The following is a 14,477-nucleotide window of genomic DNA, read 5'->3' on the forward strand; positions in this document are numbered from 1 at the left end:
ATCTCGTTAAGCGGTTACTTAAATGCTATAAAAGTAAAAATGCGAGGGGTACGATTGTCTTTATTGTTACCTGTGCAACGCGTATTCTCACGCAATGTCTATGTTCACGCTCAGCACCAGTCACAACCTTATTGTGATGCAGGTTCATGTTTATAAGCTATGCACCACACGCAGTCTAAGATGAAATACAAACAGCATGGTCATGCGAAGGCTCACTGTGAGACGTCGACCACTCACTGGTGACAGGAAGACGAAGACGTCCTTAGTCGAGAAAAGAATGTGAAGACAGATGTATGCCTAGAGAAGAGCGACGCGAAGACCATCGGGAAGGTCGACTATTATCTTTTCCCTTTTCATTCCTGCGTTCATAGCGATGGAAACGCTGTTCTCGCGCGAACGTGATACGTGACGTGGGAGATGTGCCTACTCCGCAAGACAGCAGTCCCCGTTATTAGTGAATTCCGAGAAGGTTTGCTACGAAAGCTTCGCTCAAAAAAAAAGAGACAAGACAAAAAGAAAGCTGGATACACTCTGGAAGAACGTGCCCTTCTAACGCCTGAATTACCAGTTGCGAACTTATAATAATAGAATAATGTCCGCCATGTGAATACAGGAAGTAAGTTTGCTAGAACTTTCGACGCATCCACGTGCGCCCATGCTATCATCATCATCATCATCATCATCATCATCATCATCATCATCATCATATGCATGCGCACTGCACGACGAAGGCCTTTCGCAACAATCTCCAGTGACCCCTGCCTCACATAAGCTGGCCCTATATTGTTCATACAAGTTTCCTAATTTCACCGCACCACCTAATTCTCCGTCGTCCTCGACTGTGCTTCTCTTGGCAGCCATTCTGTAACTATAACAGACCACCGGTTACCCGTCATATGCATTACGTGGCACGGTAATGGCGTGCAGTAAACGTACAACAGGTACAGCGTCGTGTTTCTATGCACACACGGTATAGCCATCGTATTTTCTCGTTACGTGACCAAGCCAAGCCATTCCAGCCTTCGCTCTTGGATCCTCGACGCAATGACCGCGCATGCGGCTACAAGTACCTCATTATGCAATACCTCGTAAATGCGGAAAGATAGGCGCACTTATCTTACGAGGACCACTAGCGTCCCAGCGAAACCACGACCCCAACCACGGGCTGATTGGGAGGGCGTTGAAGCAGCCATTGCTGAAAAGTTGTAGTTGCTGCCTCAAAACAACTCTTTAGCAATGGGTGCTTGTTTTCGAAATGTGCGCGCGTGCTATTGTGAAGCACACTTCTGTGCTAAGCTAGTTTCGCGTCATTCCTTTCACATGTTTTCTTCTTCTTCTTTTCTTTTTTTTTTACCTAGTGGGAACTGCAGCCGCGATTCGCTCTAGAAGCAGCAACATCATGGCTAATGGAAGAGGAGGAAGATAAATGCTTCAGTCATAGCTTTGTTATTTATTTATTTATTTATTTATTTATTTATTTATTTATTTATTTATTTATTTATTTATTTGTTTGTTTGTTTGTTTGTTTGTTTGTTTGTTTGTTTGTTTGTTTGTTTGTTTGTTTGTTTGTTTTTAATTCAAGCCTTTGTTCTGATTGCTTTTTGCCCTCTTCCAATAATTCTTATTTCTAAGTTCCAGCATCGCAATTGTTAATTCCCTTATTTTTTATCCACCTAATTTACCCGCCTGCATGATGACCGATCCCCCAACTCTGGCTGCGGCTGCGTATGGCGCGGTAGCGCGCTGAGCCCTATCTTCATAGCAATCTGCGATGAGTGCAAATTTTTTGGAAGTTACCGCAACGAAAACACGAGACTTGCGGTAACTTCCCAAAATCATGAATCACCAACTGGCCCATACCCACACTTTGCTATGAGTACAGAGTCTAGGTGCACCGAAGGCTAATCGCTTTGTGTGCGCTCTGTTCTCGTCGCTTAGTTCGTGTTGAGGCGAGAGTCAGCACGAAGGTCAATTCGCTGGCTGCTGCTGCTGCGCTTGCTCACTCCGATGTTTTAAAGCGAGTTTGCGCGGTCGTCGAGTGAAATGTGTTCAAGAGTGGTTGTGCACGTGTGACATCGAGCTCGTTAATTTAGTTAGTAAGCGAATGTTTACAAGTTTATACTGCGATAAAACTACTATCCTTACTTCGTATGGATGTCCACTAATTTGCTATCGCAATCGATGATCAGCCTTTCGGGCGAAACTGTGACTTTTTGTTTAATTCGTCTTTGCAGAAAGAGGATTTCTAATATATATCTTTTGAACTTGTTTGAAGGTCATCTCGTACATCTAGCGTTCTGAGAACGTCTCCTTCCAGGAGTACAATTTATTTTTTTTTTTTGTCTTTACATTGTTTCAGAGTTAAACTGACACACTACCATGGCAATAATGGTCGTCCTTTCAGGCCTTTGTACGTATTGATTGTTCGTCCGGGACGTATCCGGAAGTATTCTTTGTCCGCTCGAGTTTGAAAGCTAGGTGGGCTCCCTGACTCGAAACACATCTATAATTCAGGCCGTATTCTCAGCTACCCGAGCCAGAAAACACAATAGCGATGCCCATTTCAGGGACGAAGACGTTCTTTCACTGCCATTTTCGCATTCACGGTTCTCCTTGCGTTGCAAAAATGTCTACTCTTTTTTTTTTCTCTCTCTCTCTCTCTCTTTGTGTCTCTCTTCCTGAAATGCGTCATCCAAACAGCATGATAACAAACCAAACGGAAGAAACGCTAGCCAACCGCGCGAAGTGAAATACGACCCAGCCATCGATTCCGACGCCATCGTGACAACCCGGAGGAGATATTCCAATTTCTTGCTTGGCTAGTGAGCGCGTCGAGGAGCTCCGTTTGCCCCTGCAGTCTAGCTGCTTTGCAGAGCATCTCGGCGCTGCAAGGATGCGACCTCTAGGAGGCAGTCGTGCGTCTACTGTTGCTCCAATTTCGCACGTACTCGTCGTTCGTCTTTTCTTTCTTTCCTTCCTTCGTTCTTTTTTTTCTCCTCGGCAGCCGCCGGTAGGTTTGCGGGAAAAGAGTAATGTTGTTAGTAAGGCGTATCGCCACGCGTCGGCCTCGTCTGCCATAATTCGGGAAGGTGCGCCCGAGAACACTGTTTCTGGTGGCGTCATCTAATTGGATTGCTGCGCGCGACTTGTTTCTTCTCCACTTTTAGGCGTAGCTACCTTTCGCTTTGCTGCTTAGCTTGTGTGATCCGCGTCGGGGCTGTCGGGTAACAAAGTTTGCTGGCTGAGTTGATCAACGCTGTTGTCGCTATTACTTTGCCTTACACCCGCCTGTCAGGTCTCGACGTGTCCTTCGTAGATAACGACTCGGTGCTGTTCTGGCTATAAGTGCGCACAAAGTTCGTGCGAAGCAGTGAACTCGAAGACGACGCGCGGTGTTAGGCTAGCAAAAAAGGCCTCACAGATGAGTTCTACGTTTGAAGTTCTCATAAGAAAGAGAACATCGTCAAGACTGCGAGTGACAGAGTACTTTCCGTCATAATGGAATAAGGCTCTGTTCGAAGAACGCTACCTGTATGCGTGGTCTTCAGGAAGCTTATAACTACAAACATTGTAGAGTGGAACTGAGTCGTGTTACATGTGGTCGCCTATGTCGCAAGTTATTATGAATTTTCGCAAGCTCAGCCTGTCGTGTTATCAAGTAACATGTAGCCTGACAAACGCTAACATCTTGCTATATTTACAACGAGCTTGCATGTGAAAATAATATGCGAAGTTACAGTGACACTGCATCGGTATGCAAATAGAAGTGTGAGCAATGCCCACAAATTTCGCTTTCCGTTAACAAACCGTTGCTTTTGTTAAGCGAAAATCGTAAAAACTTATGCGCCCGCAGGCATTGTGCGTGTAACTTTGTGCGTGTAACTTACGCGAGGTAAGTAGAAGCAGCAGCCGTGACCCTGCACTTGCCGCGACAGTATTATGGTAGTCGTGTCACAACACGTGCAACGCGAAGAATAACACTTTGTTCACATGCAAGTTAAGTTGAATATTAATTGACCTACAAATGTCGTATGGTTGCAGCTAACAAAAGATCCAGCCCCTCGGTTTTCCTTATACTTGTTGCTCGTGTAAATATCATGTAATGTATACACAACAGAGCCTTGTTTTAAAATGCTTCGTGTAATGTTTGGGCGTTTACAATGTTATGAAGACGAGTGCACGTCCCGCATCCGTGCAGTATATCTGTGTTATATACGTACAGTGTGTAATATGTTTATTTACATGTGCGAGAGTATCGAAGCTACACGTAAGGGTATATGTCAGAGCGAACATGTAAAGTACCACCTCTCCATGAGACGAGTAGTAGCCGGCGCTTCATTCCTGCGCCAACGTCGTTATCTTATTTTCTTCTTTTATCGTGTACATAAATAAATTTTAAAGTAAACAATGCATTGGTGCAGACCTCAGCTGGCTGAGCGAGTTGGTAAGATTTATGAATTAAAACGTTGCGCGCATTTCACACAGACCCAGGATTAATGAAAAGGACAGCGTAAACGGCGCTTGCGTACAAGCATTAGCCTTTCAAGCCGTTACTACTCTAGGCACACAACTAAATGAAAGCAGGAAATTAGGCTTGCCGGAACTGCTATCCCCACGCGCTCTGCCATTGTTGAAGGCAGGGGCAGACAGTAAATCTCTTGTCGTCTTCGAAGGAATAGAACGAAGAATCGGTTCGCTGTCTTTGTTTCCTCGCACAGCGTTGAAATATTGTGACTTGAAATTACATGACGTTTCAGGGCTCCCGTCTCAGGATGATGGCAGGTGGAAATCATGAGAAACGGCCGTCGTCTCGCTTTTTTTTTTTCTATCCTGGTTCCTGACGTTCTCATTGTTGGTCATACTCTCCGAGAAAAACTAAAAATAGTGAAAGAGAGGCGAGGGTTATGGAAAACTGCGCAATATGTCAAAACGGAAGAGGAGCTTGGGGAGTTGGCGATGCTGGGCCCGTTGCTCCGCAGCGCCGTTTATTTCACGTTAAGCCAAATGACCCCCACGGCAGTGCTTAATAACGCGCCATAACTCACGCCTCGAGCTCAGTCTGGCGAGTGTCTCCTAGGTAGTCTGTCTCCTGTCCACGGAGCCCAAGGGAGGGCAAAGAGAAAGCTGCTGAAGAAGAGACAACGATGGAAGGGCAACGCTGTCTTTGGTACCGGCTGTGTCGAGTGAGAGAGTCAATTATTCACTGCAGGAGTGTGTTTGAGTTTAGTAGTTTTCCGAATGATAAATATTCATGTTAAGTAGCTGTCCTCGTTGTCTTTTCTTGCGCACCTCACCGAAATTCCTCAGTGAACTCCCACAACAGAGAAGCATATGCACACAGTCTTGCGCACATGCTGGAGCATCACGTGGGAATTCTAATTATCGCTTTATTCAAATGCGAATTGTAGATATCGCTTAATTCAAATGTAAATTGTAAACATCGCGTGACGCAGCTTGCAAGTTCCGATCATTGCAAGTTCCGTCTGCGCATGCTCTCAACTAAAGATTATCCATGAAGTCCTCGCCAAGGAATTCACGTTAGCCAAGTGATGCACACATAACAACCGCCATTTTTTTTATGCATGCAAGGATATTTTATTCCGATTTTAAGTGATAGTCTCGTTGGGCGATATGTATGCCCCCTCCTAAGCCTCACATTTTTTTCCATCGTTCTTGTATGTACGTCAGCATAGGAAAAAAATGCAAGCTTCGCAAGGGATATCATGTCAACTACCGCGCTTGATCGCGCTTCCTTTGTGAATATAATTTTCGGGTCCGGCATACCAGTGTTGCCAGTTGTATTTGCTAAAAAGAAATGGTATGCTTGTTGCGTACGAGTACGGAACTTTATTACAAATTCTGCACACGTCATGCATTTCTCTTTTTTTCTAACAGTAGATGAATACTAACATATTTCCTGCTGGCTAACGTGTAAACACACGTGCTCACAGATGAGCCCTCACAGAGGCACCGCTGGGCTGGCTCCTATTCAAGCCTACACGGAGTGAGATCCCCTCTGGCAGTCGTGAGCTCAGGCTCTCAAAAATTGCATTCGTGTGAACTAAGGCTCTCAAAAGGTCGCGTAGTTCCTGACTCACTATAGTACCTGTTCCAAGTCTAAAGTGTCCTTGATCCAGAAAACTCCGAGATAGTGCACTGTTTCTCGGTCGTGCAGACCAACAGGCTAAAACCTCAAAAGATTTATAAGGTTTTCTTTTCTTATTTTTCGGCGGAATAAGTGTAAGGGTACTCAGCGCTAACGGGCTCCGAAACCGAATTATGACCACAAGCCGCAGGGAACGCGTAGTTAGAGCGTCCAAAGCATCTACGCACAAGGACAACCAAAGTTTCTTTGACCCGACGGTCACTGTGTCCAATACGTTTCCAGAGAAAGATGCCGTGGTCATTCCACGCCATATCCGAGTGCACCCTACCCTGTACGTGGTCAAGCCGTGGCTTCAAGCTTCTCTTTATCGCCGTACTTTCGAAATAAAGATTGCACGTAGTACTTAGACTCCGCGAGTGGAAACTACGCACTAAAGGTTCTGCGCGGAGTGTTCTACTTGTTTTTTTGTCGGCCAAACAACTGGCCTTGTAAGCGCCAACCGACTACTACTTTACCTGCTAAGATGCGCGAGTTCTTAGACCACCGCTTAACGCCGAACCGCATGCGCGCCATGCCATTGCGTACCTCTAGAAGCTTGCTATAAAATATACGCTTAATTTCCTGCCACCGCAACGCCCAACGACTTAATCGATTTAGACCGGCGCTCACTTGGGAGCGGTGCACCTTCTTGGCTGCCGTCACGGCACTCGGACTTTGCACACCAGGGGAGGGGTGGGGAAGGGGGGGCGACTAAACTTCCTGCATCTCGAGTGAGTTAGCGCAGTGGAGTGTTCATATGTGTTGGTTGCGTAATTAACGCTCGCAAGCTTGTACCCTTTAATGGCGCCTTGCTGGAAACCTACCGCATAAGTTGTGCGTAGAGAGAGAGAGATAAGATAATGCAGAGAAAGGCAGGGAGGTTAACCAGAGGTAGTTCCGGTTGGCTACCCTGCGCAGGGGGAAGGGTTAAAGGGAATAAAAAGAGAAACAGAGCGGAAGAGGAAGATAGAAAGAAAGAGAGATAAGCACGAACAAAGCGCGTACAGTAAAGAGCGGTAGGGGGCGGCATTCTTAGGGTCTGTCGTGAAGCCCCGTAGACTGCAGGAACCTTAATAACGCGAGTAAGGCCTTTAACGCGGATGTTTTTTCGGAGCATTGACCTAAAGCTTTTAGTTCTGATAGTGGACGATTGTCCAACTGGTCCAGTGCTCTGCACATCACTTGTCTCTGAGCACTATAATGCGGGCAGACACAGATAATATGTGAGAGCGTCTCGTCGATGTTGCATGTGTCACACGTGGGGCTGTTGGCCATTCCAATGAGGAAAGCATATGAGTTAGTAAAGGCAACGCCTAGCCACAGACGGTAGAGCATGGTCTGTCCACGTCGTGGTAACTCAGGCGTAAGCGTAAGTTGTGCGTAAGCGTGCAGTGTGCAAAGGTCCGCTGGGATCGCACAGCGAAGTTGACTGCCATAAACTAAGTTCGGGGCGCTCTCAATCGCGCATAAATGAGGATAGCCGGAAATAAGTTCAGTACGCGTAACAGAAGATAAAGTATGTAACGTACCCGACTGCATTTATTTGTGTCCTAATTAAAAAATATGAGAATTCGTGTGCGCTCTTTACGCAGTCTTTCCAAACGCATTTCATTCGCAGTTAAACCACGAACTGTCCTAAGTTTTTTTTTAATAACTACATTTGTATTTATCGCAGGGCACAACTAATCCTCTTGACGGTGTACAAATATACAAGCGAGCCAATGACAGTTACTTCCACTTGAACGATTACTCGGACACGCGGAAAGAGCCCCATAAATGTTTTCATTCGTCCTTGAGACATGTTTATGAGGCATCGGCCAGGCTTTACAGGAGAATGGCAACTCTAAGCAGAGGGAAACAATCGTGCTTTCTACCTTGCGCTGGGCCAAATGTAAAATGAGCCTAAAGAACTAGGAAGGAATGCAGTGTTCTATTGACGTTTATATTTTGTAGCCCTGAGCTTCATTCTGCCCAACTGTATTCGAAGAAACGAACCTCGTCAGCTTTTGCCTTTTTTTATTGTTCCATTTCCCGGTCTGAGAACCTATTCCTCAGTTAACGATGTATAAAGAGGAGTCAGTGCCCAGAATTCTAAGACGGCGCACACCAATAACACACTATGTCTTGCAGGCACGAAGTAAACTAGAGCTCTGACTCCTTTTAGCACATGTGTTTCTTTGTGGCCACTGTCCTAATATGTGTTGCTTTGACAGGTGGCCGGTTGTCCAGTGCTTTACATATTTTACAGGAAGCACTGAAGTAGCGGCGAGGAGAAACGTGTTACCACTATTAGAATACGACTCTCTACTAAATTAAATCTGATCACACGCATGCTTCAGGTGGTCGATCATTCCGCAGAAGATTCGTTTCTAGGGAAATTAAAAAATCTTCGTCCCACTAAAGGACGCTTAAGACTACTTTCAATGTACACATTTGCGTTTCTTTTTCTTCGCGATTCACTCGCGCAAGCATAATTTCAGATTGAAATCCCAGTCTCTAAAGCTTGTTTTTATTTCTGTACCTTTAAAACCCTTAATCAGTACAAGAGCTTACACATATATGTATACACCTGATAATGACGCAGTATGGTACATTTAGCACACCCGTTCTTTATCAAGGCTGCCACTTAGACGTTATTTATATAAAGTCTACGGCATCACAATGGAGGTCTTGAATTTCAAAGCGTCAAGAATATAATGACTACCTTTTGTGCTCGCATGGCAAGGCTACTTGTATTTCAAACCATATGCGCGCGAAAGTTCCCTTTTACTTATGTGATGAGCGGAGGCGAACGTTTCGTTAAACTAAATCGTAGTGGTCGGGCTTCGGCTTCTTTTCAAATCTGGAGCACCACGTGGATGCTGTTCATTTAAAAAAAACAGAAATACAACGTCGGACAGAACAGTTTCGTTCTGCTGCGCTCACTCAAGCATCTCAAAGGCCCCGTTTACAAAACCGTTGACGGCTTACATAAGCAACAAAAGCGCGTTCTTCCCCCGGTTTAATGGAGGGACGCCCTTTTTGTTATACAATCACCGTGATGCGTTTTAAATGGTCAGAAAAAAAAAAGCTTTTTTTCTAGCTTCTTTTGACTGAATTGGTGCCTTGCGATATTTTCTTCGCGGCCCACGTGCCGTAAGACGAAGCAAGCTTAAGCGTCGCTTACATTTTTATTTCTGCCTGCCGCCCCCCCCCCCCGGGTTATAGTTTCGCTGCAGTACTCAACCGTTTGGTGGCAAAGCCTGCTGAAGCGCTTTTAGATTTGAAGATTGCTCCAGCGAGACACGTTCTCCTTTCGGAGATTGGCGTTTAACGCGCTTGAATTCGGAAATGGCGACGGCAAAACTTAACAGACCAATGTTACTTTCAGCTTTTCATTGTACATCTAAGCTAATTTCCCTGGTTGTTTAAAATTCCGAATAAATTGATGGCTCATGGATTCAGCATGGGCCCCCGCCCAATGGATGAAGGCTTTCTCGAATAAATGCGCGCCGCAGCTGTTGATGTAAAACACAAACGGCAGGAACGTGGAGGTTTGCGATAATGCGTCAAACCTCCACCACGCATTGTTGGTGTACATCGTCAAGCACTCATCAGGGTAAGTGTATCACGAGCAGTAAATTCCTAGGGTCTGAGCTACAGATAATTCCTACAGATAAAGTCATCCACGGGCGATATGTCCAGATACGAGATGATAGCGTTAAACAGCAAATGTTCGATGAATTTTTTAGGAAGGCCGAAATGAACGCAATGGAATAAGAAGGTTTCTAGCGGTACATTATTCTTGTTATATAACATATGAAATGAGAGGATTACAGCTTTACCCCTGTGCTCGACATGATCTGCAAGTCTTCGCACGTAACTGTGATTCCATAAATAATGAATCACAGAAAGAAAAAAGGAAACTATGTGAAACGTACATCAAAATATTTCGTAGTGATGGCCAGCGCACTTTCATTCGGCATGTGTTTTGAAATAGTGAAATATGTATTTTGTGGTCGCGTATATTCTACTTCTTTAAACTACCAAACGTGTAGAAAATAGAAGATTAACTGCCTGTGCCTGAGCGGGCAGGTACTGAACTATGTGTGGCATCTATCAAAGAGCGTGTTAAGCCTGAAATGCGTTTAGCTGCCGTTGTCGGTGGTCTTCGAGAGATAATGAAACATAAGTCAGAACCATTATCCAAGCCCTCAAACGAGAGCATCCGGGCAAGTAGCGAGAACGAAACTAGATCTTCTGAGCAACCAATCATAACTTAAGAATATGCGGTCTCTAGCTCCCGACGCTTTGTACAAGACCCGCATTACATACGCTAGTTACCACCCAAGCCAGTTACAAAAAAAATGTTGCTTCCGAGTTCTTCCTAATGTTTGCTCGCAATTTCGCTCAAGCTGTAACTTCTAGCACGCTGAAGTTTTATTTGTCATTTCCAAAAGCGACGTTCGAAAGGCAGATACAGGGCACCATAAATTGATTGTCATCTTTTGGCGCTGGCATAGGGTCGCCTGTTCAACGCCTGCGGTCCGTTAGTTCCGATCCTCAAGAGATGCGCCGCGCTGCGGGACCAAGCAGGCGTGCGTCCGGCGAACCGCGGATGGCTGTTTGGCCGAGACGACACTTGCAGTGAGGTCCAGTTCAAAACAGGTTTTTGTGCTGTAGTGTGGTCTGGTGGGGTGTGCCCTTGCGAATGTGCCCTATAACCATTTCAAGATTGTGGCTAGTGTCATCTACAACTAATCTGTTTTGCTGGTAGCCATATCATGTTTACATCTACTCTCGATTACGGGAGAGCCATAATTCCTTTCCTTTTTCTATTTTTCTTTGCTTCTTTTTTTTTTGCAAGTGGCTGAACATAAAGGCAGTGATCCGTACACGTTTAATGGAAATGGATTAAGTGCCTAGCTGCTCGCGTCGTTTCATCGTTATTTTTTTATCATCACTAAAATGACTGCTTCAAAGTGCCCGCGCAGTTTGAAGTATGAAAATGTTTTGAAGTCATAAAAATTTCGTTGCATTTCTGCACAAAGAAATAACTATCTGAAAAAATTTAGTGCCCTTCCAATCCGTGAAGAAGGATAACCAGTGAAGCTGTATTGGTATGACTACATAATGGCAACTATATTGATTTAATAAAGACACATACACTTCGTGGTTGTTAGCGTCTTTATTTTGTGTCATTCGTTACCACGTTGACCGTAGCTTAGTGATCGCTGTGGTACACCGCGACCGGTTGTAGTGCTATACTAGACACGTGCTTGCCGAAGAACTTTATTCATAGAGGGAAGATGATAGCATTCAGAACAACCGCCGCGACTTGTTTTTTGTCAACATCTCTGACACATCTTTTTTCCAGATCCTAGCCATATACAGCTTCGCTGTCAAAGAAGAGAGAACTACTGCGTGAATTAGAATGTCCCAGAAGTTTCACAAAGTTTATTGACACATCCTTCAGGTCACTTTGATTGCGCAGGTTGAAACGGCGAAAAGGTTGTTTTGAAATGGCTCTTTTCTGAATGCAATCACGAAAAAAAAAAGAAAAGAAAAACAAATCATAGGCATAAGATCGCTGCTGGAGCTGCCGCCTGGATATGGACGATGCCTGCAGACGTTTGCGCGTCCGGAGGTTAAATCGGTTAAACTAAGTTGGCTGTGATAAGGTCGATTTGCTGCGTCCTTTTCTTACAACTGGCGGAGGACTGTAGGCTTACAGGCTAGGTTTTGAGAAAAAAATGCCATGGAAGTGGTTTCGCTGGTTGAAAGAGAACCCAGTTGGACAATTGATTAGATCAAGCCACGGGATGCAGGTGCAACCTGAAGTACAGTCGCTTACTACTTGCAAACTCCGCTGAAAAAAGAAACAGATCATTATATCCGACGTGCACACGTTCTTTTTTCATCAATAAAAAATATGAATGCGTCACGAGTCTTATGGATGATAACGCCCTGCTAAACAATGCATTTCCGAATAATCTACGAGCCTTTATTGCGTTGATTTAGATAAGAATAGTGGAGCAGCGTTTCGAGTTGGGCTTGCTGGTTTCCCATCGTTACAGGGGAAATTGTGCAGGAATCTGACGAAGAGGAAGGCAGACACAAAGAAGACGTGCACAGTGCTGCGCTTTCAACAGAACGTTCATTTTTCCGGTAAATAAGTTTTCATACTAATCACCTCGGAAGAAAGAAAGAAAGAAAGAAAGAAAGAAAGAAAGAAAGAAAGAAAGAAAGAAAGAAAGAAAGAAAGAAAGAAAGAGAGAGAGAGAGAGAGAAAGAAAGAAAGAAATATGCATATATACTGCTTCTCATGTCACTATCGCACATTGGCACTATTTTCTAAAAAAAAAAATATACCAGCTCTTTTTGACGCGAGGCTACAAAAGAGCTGTTTACACATTTTTTACCCACAAAAGCTATTTCGGCAGCCTAGATAAGTTCTCCATTAAGCATTGACTTGTTCCCACAAATAATGTATACATTTCGTGAGCGTAGGCTTGCAGCCACAGTCACGGCAGGGCAGCCCGAGATGGTCTGATAAGCGTGGTTGACATTAAAGAAGTGTTCTCTAAGCCGGTCATTTGGAATCGACCAGTTTGCCTGATTTAATCTATATTCGCTCCTCTTGTAATCTAACGAAACGGAAACAATTCCCCATTTATTTATTAAGAAGCTGTTTTTTTTTCTCGCTATATTCGATCGTCAAATGTTTGTGTTACTAGTACGAGAGTAGGAGACGTCATCTGCGCGTTCATCATCTCCGCCCTATTTCATGACCGCCGTTGGAAGAAAGCTTCTCACAGTAATATATATATATGGCCCTTGCTCCACAAAAAAAGCACATCATCATCATCATCATTCCAATGATATTTTATTACCCTGGTGGTGCATCAGTCGACTTCAGTATCTCCATGACGACATTTCCTAATCTAATTGTATCATTCATCCCGTCCCACCACCGGCTGCGTTTTGCTTCTCGTGACAACCATTCATTTACACTAACACACCACTTTACCTATTGCATAAACTGCTAGACTTCACTTGACCCTCTTAATCTTAATTACTCTGTAAAATAATTTACAGCCTTACAAGTGAATCAGAGTGTACATCGGTCTATAGCCCACACGCTTACACCCAAAAAAGGACTTGATATTTATTATTTATAAACCTTATTGACTTTAATGGGTGTTATTTTTTACAGTGTAGTATGTCAGATACGCGTGTTTTATCTCTAATCCATACCTCTCTTAAAGTTACGCCTATAATTTTCATTCCATGGTGAGTCTCGTGGTGGAACTAGAATTATAGACTTCCTTGCTATTTCCAAGTTTCTGCCCCATATCTAAATACCGGTAGAATGCAGTTATTGCGCACTCTTTCCTTATAAGATAGCGGCAAGCTGTCGGCCATTACTTCGGAGTGCCTGATTACATTATCTGTTGCAGGATTCGCCAGTGCAGCACGGATTGATGTCTGTCAATCCTCATTATACAAAATAATAATGAAATAGTCACTAGTGTTGTTTGCCTTCCTATTCCATGCGAAGAGTATTACTTGGTGTCAACGTAGTTTTTCATGCGGCAATTTTCCTAGCCCTCACTGCTGGTTTGGTTTTCATCATTTCTTGTACTTCCAGAACTACCTTAAAGGGGCCCTGAGCCATTTTTTTTTGTCGAGGTATAGAAATGCATTTGATGTTAAATTGGCTATTTCAGAAATACTTTGCGCGCGAAAAAAACTTGCATGCGTTCGGCAGAAGCGAAGTTATTGGCAATCAAAAATCCCGATCGCGGTGCTTCCGTTCCTTCTTCAATTACTTGGACTGGGAAGGCTACGACGGAGCGGGGCGTGCCCACAGCGCTCCACCTGCTGAACTTCACCGTGGCGCGGAGTTCAAACTTGATTTTTGATGTTCACGTTGACGCCATTACATGCGATTTTGGCGCCTACGACGCGCCATACGTAAGCCAGACGCAGCTGTCCTCAGGGAACATCAAAGGAGGGCGTTTCTAGTGTGTACTAGAAGAATGAATGAAGTTGAAGTTGAAGTTAAGCCGCAGCGCGCTCAGCGCAGCTACATGTAAACGTGTTGTGTATGCGTAGCGTTTTCTTTGTGCACCAGAGGACTTGAGCGCGTGCTCGCGTTCATATGCTCCACTCTGTCCATGCTACGTGGTGCCGACCGGCTTTGTCCTGGACCAGGTTGGCCGATGGAGAGTAGCCACGTTTAACTTGTGCATTTTTGAAGCGCCATCAATAGCTCGATTGCGATATCTGCCAAGGCTTCTAAGCAGGAGCGGCCTGGACTGAACGCGCGCTGGCAAGCGCGCGTGTAGTT

General features: G+C 44.6%; 1 long non-coding RNA gene across 2 annotated transcripts in view; it reads left to right on the top strand.

The window, feature by feature from the left end:
- Positions 1-14,477, top strand: part of LOC139059162 (uncharacterized) — a 477,146-nt gene that overhangs the window by 410,731 nt on the left and 51,938 nt on the right. Inside the window, exon 4 of one of the 2 annotated variants that reach the window (XR_011513968.1) lies at positions 12,202-12,292. The exons of the other annotated variant lie outside the window; for it this stretch is intronic. This is a non-coding gene — a long non-coding RNA (uncharacterized lncRNA). Of the gene's footprint in view, positions 1-12,201; positions 12,293-14,477 lie in introns of those variants that run through there. 2 annotated transcript variants of the gene reach the window in all.

This window comes from Dermacentor albipictus, chromosome 4 (assembly GCF_038994185.2).
Source record: "Dermacentor albipictus isolate Rhodes 1998 colony chromosome 4, USDA_Dalb.pri_finalv2, whole genome shotgun sequence".
In the NCBI taxonomy this organism is placed as follows: domain Eukaryota; kingdom Metazoa; phylum Arthropoda; class Arachnida; order Ixodida; family Ixodidae; genus Dermacentor; species Dermacentor albipictus.